Raw genomic sequence first — 11,339 nt, 5'->3', positions numbered from 1 at the left:
TATTCTGTTCTTCTTCGAGTAATTCATTACGTTTCGGTATCTGGCTATCTTTTCCTTTAAAACATTTTATTTTATCAGAGAGTTCTCCTATTTTCAAACTTGCTTCATTTAAGGTAACTTTATGAATTTCCGATTGATGCTTTAACATTTGATGTAAGTCTTCTATTGCTGTTTCACGTTCTTTCAACTGTTCATTAAATTCGTTGTTTAGCATATCCACTCGAGAAATTTCGAGTTCTTGAGCATCGTTTCTTCTTTTAGAAATTTGGCTTATTTTCTCTCGCTTGCTGCTACATGTTGCTGTCATTTTATCAACTTCTTTCTTCTTTTTTTTTCTTTTTTTTTTTTGAACTTAAAATCTTGATTTAAGGTTTGTGTTTCACTATATGATTTATTATTATTAACTAGTTCAACATTATTTTCAGTAGATTTTTTTCGCGTGATTTTTATACTTATTTAAATAGTTTAACATGAGCAAATGCATCGTACGTCAGATATACCATTTTTAATAAATTGTCGCCTTTACAACTCGAGTTACCTCTGAACGAGTCGCATGATTGATCAATAAGCCATGAGTAATTATGCAAGTTCAGTTTTTTTTCATCTATTTATTTGAATATTATAACAAAGACTTCACATTGAATATTTTATTAAAATTGTAAGTTTTTCATAAACGCTTCAAAATCCACAGTCTATTGATCAACTCCTCTATCCTTTCTCTTTCTCCTCACTAAAATAGATAAATTCCTAATGTAGTTTGTGGATAATATTTTTTTTTTTCTAAAGCAAATCACATTTATCATCTGATATATTTTTTGAAATAATTTCTGTCTGTACATTTTCTTCTTTTCCCTTACTCCTCTTTCTCTTTCTAATGAATTCTTTTTATTCCGTAAAATAGTTTTTGTATATTCAATTTTGTTAAGTGCAATCCTTATTTCTGATAACTTAGTTTTATTAGATAATTCTTGTGAATCTTCTACTACATCTTCCATATCATTTTGAGTGCGGCTTCTACCTTCAGTAAATTTCATATCTTGAACCGTATCATTAATTTCAATAGCTCTTTCGGTATCAAGTAAATCGCACTTATTATTTAATATACCTTTTGAATTGACTTCTGTCTCTGCAGTTTCTTCTTTTGTATCTTCTTCGAGTTTTCTTTGTTCTTCTAATCCACCCTTCCCATTTTGTAGGATCTTCCTTGTATCTTCATCTTTTTTAACTTCGACTTTATCCGATCTCCTAGGTCTGCCTCTATGTTTCGCTTCATCAGTTGCTATTACACCCGTTACTGCATTATCATTTTCTACAGATTTATACCTATCGCTATCACTAGCTGTGTTCGTTAAAAGAACTTCCCTTCGTTGACGAGTATCAGTTGTTTCGTTTTCACTATCTGAAATTGATTTTTGTTTAACACCTCTTTTTTCTTCTTTGGCAAATTTATTTTCTACATTTTCCGATGCCTTTTGTTTATTAATTATTTCAGACTTGCCTTCGATTAATTTCGTCTTTAAAGCGCTTTAAAGCAAAATTTTATTTGTGTTTGATTGTCTGGTTTGATTATAAACAATTTCTTCAAATTTTGGCGAAGTAGCAGGCTTTGCAGCAACATTATAACGACTGCTCCGTTTACTACTATCTAACATAGATGGAGATGGATTCTTGTCATCTTTATTCTCTAAAGACTTCTCTTGTGTATTAGCATCTAAATTTCTCGACATAAGACCTGCTGAAGTTTTTGATTCTGTAGTGTCAGACGCATTTTTCGCTGACATCATTTGGTCTTCTTCTATAAGCAAATGTTCATTATTGTAAGCATTAACTCTTGCTTTTTGTATGGATTCTAATGATATATTTTGTTCAACGTTGTCTACTGATTTTGTATCATTTTCAGCAGTTGATTTACTAACTGCTTCTAATTCCTTCGTTTCAATTTGGTTTTCTTTATTTGTATCGCCGTCCAAAATATTTCTCATTGAAATATTATCCTTCTTGTTATGATCTTTTTCTGCTTCTCCTAAACTTTTACTTTTTTTGTCAAACCATTCTTGTAAATTTTGAGTATCTTGTGACGAAGATGGTGACAAATCATTATACAATACTGCAATATCTTCTTTCCTTCGTTTCACAGACTCTTTCTGGTATTCTGTTGAGCTATTGACATCAAACATTAAGTCTGTTTTAATGAAAATATAATCCTGTGAAGCGGTGTCAATTGATACTTTCTTTTCATAGGAATTTTCTACATTAGACTGCAATTCTTTTGAAAATTCTTTCAAAACCATTTCTTCATTTCCTACAGTAACGTCTGTTTTCTCCAAGCTTTTGTTCAAATTATTAGAAACTAAACTACCCTGATAACTCCGACTAGTCGCTGCTTTAATAGTCTCCTTTAACAGTTTTCTTAACTTGATTTCGTTCTGCTTCTGCATAGCGTCTAGTATGGCCCGAATACTTGGATCCACACCAGTAGCCATAGGGCTAACAGAAGATGTGTCTTCTGATTTTTTGCTCATAGTGGTTATTGTACTGTTGTTGGAGTCTGTACTAGCGAAGCTATTGCGACGAGTACGATAATATTTAAAAGAATCCAGTTCTTTACCTGAATATTCTTCTTTTCGTGACCAGTTTCAGTTTTGGTGATGACCGTAGTCCGCTTTCCGTAGAAGTCGTTTTCACGCAAAGTGAGCTGATCTGCAGTCGATCGCATCCGAAATGCGTAATTTCGTTTTCTTGAAGTTGATGGATCCTGGCACGGATCGCCAAAATGTCACGTAAAATGGATACTTGGGTTGCGAGAGAAAAGAAAGCTGAGTCGTAGCCCAACTATTAATTCTCTTTTATCGAACTTTATTATGACTTTGGCACTTACAGTAGAATAACGTTGAACAGAGAAAGGGGTGTTGTACAAGAACAGCAACTAGAACGAGAACTCCCCGGGCTGGGTGAAGTCTCGGCTTATATACACCCTGGCTTGGGGATGTTGGCGGGTTTGGTGTGGATTCCAAGGAGTCCGAAAGTCGGGGTTGGGGCCTTATCTCTGATGGGGACTAAGATGCGTCGCGGCGTTGGCGTCCGACAGTCGGGAGTCGATGTCTTTTCTCTGAGAGGTAATTGGTGTCACACGGTCAACGGGACGAACTCTCCATCTAACAAAGGCATTAAGTAATCCTATAGCTCTCCTTAAAAGAAAGATTTGTAGCGGCACATGGCAGTAAACATTCCAACGGTTTCTGTCCCGTAGCTCGCCACACGCAGATCCTATTCTCCGGGCAGGATGTTTACCAGATGTCGACGCGTCTCCACAGTACGTGATCGGCTAGCCCGAGGACCGTCATAAACACTAATATCTAGTTACCTAAAATCCTTTAACAGATACACAGTCTTTGTCCCAGTTACGGGAAGACAGGAGAGACCTATTTTTCCACGAACGACGTCTCCCACTAGCAACCCTCCCTCAAGGGCGGCTAGCATCCTTTTCTAACTACCGATATGGAGATTGGCCAATTAGCAGCAACGTCAATTTCCCTTACTTTCCGAACGTAGGATGTCCCCGACAAATCCGATGATCTCGTGTCCTTAGACACACCCCGTCATATTTTTCCTCTGGGGTATCACCGGGTCGGAAAGTCTCTCTCTCTTGCAGTCTCATCGACAAAAAAGGATTAACTCCTTACGGTCAGCGAATATTAACACAGAATCCGACTTAGATTTTTTGCGAGTACGTAGGACTACCGTCCCGTTGCCCGCGGATTCGTTATTGAACCTAGGATCATTGTCATTAGTCTCTCGAGTATCTAATTACCACGGTTATGTGTCCGGTTCTATGGTAATCGTATTTGCACTAGTCAATGTCTTCTCTATTGCATAACGACAACGTGTAACCCAAACGAAGATTCGTTTCACGCCCCTAACCCTAATTCTAATGTAAACCCGACGTATATATATATAAATAAATAAATAATTATAAATTAATATTACCTATTATTAATAATAATTTAATTATATATCTCAAGATAATAAAATATTTATAATTTATATTAATTTTTATATATAAATATTTAATTATATATAATGCATTTTTTTCAATTCAAAGTTAAAATATTTATATTTATATTTTAATTTTTTTTATAAAATTAAATATATGTATAAAGATTTTAAAATTAATATATTTAAAATTAATAATTATATATTAATATATACTTATATACAAGATAATTCAATTTTTATCAATTTTATTAAAAAATTTCAATTTTTTATTAAAAAATTTTATTTTATTACGTTAAATATTTATAAATTATTTTAATTTAATTATCTAATTAAATTATTATTAATTAATTATAATAGCAATATTTATAATAGTATTGTTAATTTTTTATTTTTATATTTTAAAATATATATATAATGTACGTATCCATTATGTATTTCCAATGTACGTACAGCAGATACTCACAGGAAAAACCAACGAGACTAATAATAAAATCAATGAATTAGAAAAAAAGAGCTATAGACAAATATCTTATAATATACCGTGGCATAATCTGCAATTTATTATAAAATAATTGATCCGAGCAGTATCAATTATAAAAGAAGATGGCTGAATATGATAGACACTGTCGAATACTAATCAAATATAATCATTTAGTTAATCTTTAAGATTTAAGTTAAGATACATCTTTGAGGAATCAATAAGTCTTTCGCTAATAGCCTAATAGATCTCTTGATAGATCAAACGAAGAAATACCTAACCGCGATTACAGCCAATTGGTACATATTATTCGATACATAATTAATATTTGTATCACGTACAGCGATGCAAGTGGTATTGAAGAAAATAGCCATTTCATGTTACAACTATAACGAGTAAATTTACTCGTTTAACTTGAGAGGAATTAAAAAGGTACCTGACTTTTAAATAAGCATTAAATAAGAAATTTAAATATCGCAGACGGTGATGTAGGTGTTATTCAAGAAAAGAGAACATTTTATTTTGTAATTAGCACGAGTAAATGAACGAATATCGATAATATAATATAATGATTAATATGAATTTTATCTGGCTGATTATTTAAATACCATAACATATTTCACAGTAACATCATCGACTGCCGTTAGGCTCTTTTCCCTTTTTGTTCAAACTAATTGATAGTCGAAAACTAGTATCAAGGAGGTGTGAATTTAGTCTTAGTTTGTAGAAACTATTAAAATGATAAAAATGGATAGCGTATTAAATCGTCGAAGGCGCCAATTTACGATAAAAATTAAGAAATTGTTCAATTTTATTTTATTATAATGGAAAACCCGTCCTTTGCTATGTCAAGAGATCGTTAACGTTTGATTGACATCTCGACACCTTGTCAAGATATATAAGGAACGCGGAAGTCGCGCGCGAGCTCTTTCGTGCCTGAAATTCCGGACAGTGAACATCCAAGAAGAATTTAAATATAAGGTAAATAAAAAAAAATATCAAATAACAACATTGTAACTAGTAATTTATAACGTCTAAGCCATTAATTTACAATACTTGAGAAATTAATTTATAATATTTAAGCTATTAATTTATAACATTTAAGCCATTAATATATAACATATAAGCAATTAATTTATAACGTCTAAACTATTAATTTATAACATTTGTTGAGATATGTATAATTTTCTGTGTTGGACTGGGTTAAATGTGTAGTAGAGATACTTGTATGTGAATATCAGCGTGTGGATGTATGTGTGTGCGCGGCGTCTCGAAAACAGATGAATGTAAACTGTTCAGTCGGTTAACAGTCGGGTATAGAAGAAAGTGCTGAGACGCGTGCAAGTGTGTATCGATGAATATATAAGAAATCGTCCATGAAATAAATATATTACTATTTTAAAATTAATCCTCAGTATAAATTTAGTGCTCTTATAACATTATTTCGACTTCAAAGATCCACAATTCTCAACAACATTTGTGCTATTAATTTATAACATTTAAGTTATTAATTTACAACATCTAAGCCATTAATTTACAACATTTTAACTGTTATTTTATACATTTAAGTTATTAATTTATAACATTTAGGCTATTAATTTACAACATCTTAGCCATTAATTTACAATATTTGAACTATTATTTTATACATTTAAGCCATTAATTTATAACATTTAAGCCATTAATTTATAACATTTAAGCTATTAATTTTCAACATCTAAGCCAATAATGTACAACATTTAAACTGTTATTTTATACATTTAAACTATTAATTTATAACATTTAAGCTATTCATTTATACCTTCTAAGCCATTAATTTATAACATTTAAGCCATTAATCTAAAACAATTACATCATTAATTCTTAACAGTTATACCAATAATTTATAACAACATTTTCCCATTAATTCAATGTAATTATGCTCTTAATTTATAACAGTTGTACCCTTAATCGGAAGTAACTCTACATTCATTGATTTTAATCAATACCATAAATTCGTAGTGAGTGAATTAAAGATTTATTTTGCTTTATTTTATTAACGAAATCTATCAAGTCTTTGAAATGCTATTTCATTTCCATATAGCATTATATTTTAACTCTGAATACAGTATTCAATTTCCAATTTCACTATTTCGTATAAAATCTGTGGTAACACAGAGTGTCGATGTATGTGTCACGTAAAATAACAAAATAAAAAAGGAATTTGAGGTAAAAAATAAAAAAAGAAAACTTTATTTTTTTTCTAACATCAATACACTTTACAATCTACTTCCGAACTCTAGGCGTGACTTTCTAAGACTGACTCTTATGATTTTACTTTCGATCGGATCCGATTACTTTCTTTTGTCATCCCTCAACATCCCCACCGTCCATGCATTTGCAAGGCGTCCGCGATCGTTGCCACGTGCTCTTTCTTCTAGAACCTTCGGTGGAAGGACCGTTGGGATGTTGATGGTTCATTAGGCACTTCAGCGATATACATTGTCGCCGAGTGCTTTATCTCTATCGTCAGTCCGTCGGATTTGAAGTATGCCGGTCGTGACATATGTAACGATATATGGTATAACGTTATAACGTATTACTTTACATGATATAACTTTATAACGTATTACGTTATATGGTATGACGTTATAACGTATTACGTTATATGAGATGACGTTATAACGTATTACGTTATATGTTATAACGTTATAACGCATTACGTTATATGTTATAACGTTATAACGTAATACGTTATATGGTATGACGTTATAAAGTATTACGTTATATGGGATGACGTTATATCGTAATACATTATATGGTATGCCGTTATAACGTATTAGGTTAAATGGTATGACGTTATAACGTATTACGTTTTATGGGATGACGTTATAACGTATTACGTTATATGGTATAACGTTATAACGTTATAACGTAATACGTTATATGGTATGACGGTATAACGTATTACGTTATATGGGACGACTTGTTTCTGTCTGGAGATTGATTCCTAATACAACGTGTGTCCCATTATATCAGCATCTCTAAAGTACAATTCTATGTGATTTCTAGGGAGAACAATACAACCGATCCACACCTTCGTCAGGCAAAACGTTTATCCCGTGACCGTGGCTACGTTCGGCGACCAGTTGTCACCTCGAACCCACTTTCGCTTTCACAAATGTCAAACAATTACAAATGACAATTGCTTAATTACAGTTATGATAAAATCTAGGCTAAAGCATTAGAAGGCTTCCTCAAAATTGCAAAGGGAAGGCTCCGGTTTTCCTTTCATCTCCGACATATATAATAACCTGTTAATAGCAGCGTTCTCTTCAACTTAACTACCCTTATTATCCCAAAAGAAATAAGGGATTGAACGATTCGTGTCGTCGATTAGTCAATCGTAACGGGAATTTACGACTCCCGTTGGCGCACTTCCTCGAGATCGCGTCTCCCCACGAACGTGCGAATTTACATATTTAACAATATATATATGGCGGGTTAATGTTGAAATTTTGGGTGTTTGGGCGTTAATTTTAGTTTCTTTACATTTTTTTCCTTTAGGAATACCTGCACTTTATCATTTATGGAAGTTTTGTTAACAGAAACGAAAAATTTAGAAAAGATATGTATAATCAAGGAATCTCAGGATAGCACACTTAGACTGCAGATTTTGCTGTATGCAAAAGTAAGTCAAAGGAAGAGGATGAAGTTTTCTTGTATAAGGCTTTGTTTCTGCTTGAGCTAGCTTACAATGAAATACGTTCAGTGTGATAGAGTATCGACAACTATTTCAAACTTTAGCTTTAAATACAAAAAGTTTACGCGCAAAAATAAGCTGAAGAAAAGAAAAATGTTTTTTTTCTTGTTTGACGTCTTATCCTGTCTGGCGGTATGGAATTATTCTGGAAAAGCCTGTATATCTACAGAGTATATAAAAAATACACTTATTTGACCGGACCACCCTAATTCTACAACTCTGGATGATACAGTTTTACAAACGTCTACTCATCGCGAGGACCAACTTGCCAACTTTTCAAAATAAGCTATGAGTCGCAATTGAACCGTTTTCTGGAGAAATGACGTTGAAATTCCATTGGGTCTTACATCGAGATTATTCGCAACAAGTTTATATTTCGCAGTCAGGTAGAAAGTAAGCAATGTGACATTAACGAGAAAACAACAAGTTTTCGTTAGCAGGTGGGATAGCCAGTGATAAACAGAATGGAGCAATCAGCGTGATTTCACATTATTACAGAATTATCTACTACGTGAAAAAAGACTTTCAAACAAAGATTCTGATTTTATTAGCTTTCTTTTAGAATAAATAGAAAATAAAATTTGTAAATAACAATTAATCTCATTATTTTAAATAATATATTTAAACTTGTTGAAATTGCAAATAATTTATTTCTGTCTTTTAACATTTAAACAATTATTTAAATGAAAATTTATTTAATAGTGCCCAGTATTGCGCGCAACACATTTTTGGAACAACGAACAATTCGATAGTCGGTAATAGAGATAGATGGCAAAATAATTGGATTTATTGATAAAATGAGGATTAAATTGATTAAAAAAAGTAAATTGATTAAAATGTATACAAATCCTACATATACAAGAATAATATCTTGCACATCATGGTATCCAAATATACTTTCCCAGTAAAGTTCCATTTGATCCTCGTGCTAAGTAGCATACGGTGCCAGCAAACGTCAATTTTTACAAAATTTTGCGTGAATCAATCGATCCAGAGGCTCCGATCCTCCGAAATCACGCTAGTGGACACTTATACGCCCTGACACTTTTTATACATGCTGTACATAAAAATATATGTATCGAAACTGTTGTTATTTCTATACTCAGAGGTAAGATCAGAGTAGTTATTATTTTATTGAATGGATAAATCTATTACACCGTTCTGAGCCAAAAAAAGCCTTTATTGCACACGCTTACAAAAACTAGGGATAAAAACAAAAAAGCATCTTAAGCCTATCGATTAAATCTATCGATTGTAACTAGCATCATCCTCTAGTTACTATTTCTTATCACTAACGCATCTGCATATGGATGGCGAGCACGAACTCACGTTGTCATTTTCAACAGAAACTTTGATACAAAGTACGCAGATTTGTGTATAAATACATTACGGTTGAAAAATTGTTGAATATTTACTACTGTATCTGTTATACTTGATCGTTAACACCTATTTTTTTCGCCTGCCTAACTTACTATCCTCAAAACGTTATCAGATTATACATTTTGTTCGGCTGATAAAATGGAATTTCTTGGAATTTAGAGCTCCCTTTACATTCACTTGTTATTGTACGAGTATTTTGCTCGTTCACCAGCCGTTCACTCATTTTATTTTGCAATCGTGACAATTTGATGCTGCTTCTCCACTCTGTATAACGTGTTACCTACAAACACCGATATGTATATAATCTGATGCATTAATTACTATACGATACACCATGAGGACGTTAATACACGCAAAACGAAATAGATAAAGAGTATCTGCTAAAATTATAGCTATAATATATATATATAATATAATATAATATAATATAATATAATATATTTTTGTTACAGTCGACTTCTCCAAAAGTCAAAAGCTTGTCTTGTTATTGGCACGTACCGTAAACACTCGACTAATTGCGTATTTCTTAAAGCTATATTTCCCCTCTTTACAACTTTTTTACGAGATTAGTTTGAAATCAGCCCAATTGATAAACCATTTCAATTTTCAATCTCTATATTCAAAATTTATTATAATCAATTCTATTTTAGTTTTTGCTATCAAAGGAACATAAATTGGAAGTTGAAACAAAAAACATGGGTTCTAATTAAATATTACTATCTGCTTCTATTCTTAATCGTTACGAATTATTTATACATTATTACCAATTATCAATTGTTTATTATACATTGCTCGTTGCATTCACCCTATTACCCCTACACTTCCGTATCATCAACCATATTGCTATCTTCGAATAATTTTCCTCAAACGCAAAATCTCCCACATACCTAACCTTTTAATTTCAAAGCTAATTAATTCAGGGACATCTTCGATCTTTAACAAGCGTGTATCCTACCAATGATTAGCAGCTACTCTTCATTAATTCATTAATTCATTGATTCAATCTGTAACGTTTCGAGTATGTACATCGCATGTCGTATCATTGTATCGGTATTGTATCTGTTGATTCGAAAGATAGCTGGTTACTCAGGTGGCTAAATTGATCTCGCCATAGACGAAACTTATTTGTGTATCCATCTATGTATATATAAAAGATATACACAAGCAAACAGATAAGGCAATCGAGAATCAATGGATTCAATAGCCGGTAAATATTTACAAAAAAAGGAGATACCGCCGATTTTGACATTTTTTAAATATTTTGTTAATGTTATCAGTTTGAGTAAGATTTTATTCGAGGATTGCCGTTCATTAAAAAGTTAATATCAAAAAAGTTCAATGAGTCATTTGCATTTAAGAGAGTGTACTTAGTCAGATTCTTAGTAAACACTTATCCAACAGCCGATCGTTTAGTAATTTTCGATTCGATTATTCGTGTTCGTTTTTTCGTGTTCGTTTTTTCGTGTTCGATAACGTTTTGCAGAAGAAGATTCGATTCAATGTTTGTAATATGTCGTGTATACAATTTTAATAATTACATTCGATAATTGCACAAAAATCGGGACTGAAACGTTACAATTATGGAGACGTAGGAACGACTCTATTCCTCAAAATTGACAACGCGAATGAAAGAGAAAGAGAGCCTCGTTAAAGGCTGGCGATAAGTTGAAAGATTCTTATTTGCGATTTTTGATCAATGAAATTTTTGCTAATATGTTTCTCGCGTTTTACTGGTTAAAATGA

At 32.2% G+C, this 11,339-nt stretch overlaps 1 pseudogene; it reads right to left on the bottom strand.

The window, feature by feature from the left end:
• Nucleotides 1-1,795: 1,795 nt before the first annotated feature.
• LOC117216034 lies at nt 1,796-2,987 on the bottom strand (annotated as a pseudogene).
• Nucleotides 2,988-11,339: the final 8,352 nt, after the last annotated feature.

This window comes from Bombus bifarius, unplaced genomic scaffold (assembly GCF_011952205.1).
Source record: "Bombus bifarius isolate JDL3187 unplaced genomic scaffold, Bbif_JDL3187 scf7180000010063_frag, whole genome shotgun sequence".
Lineage (NCBI taxonomy): Eukaryota > Metazoa > Arthropoda > Insecta > Hymenoptera > Apidae > Bombus > Bombus bifarius.
This window is presented reverse-complemented; position numbering and strand designations above follow the sequence as displayed.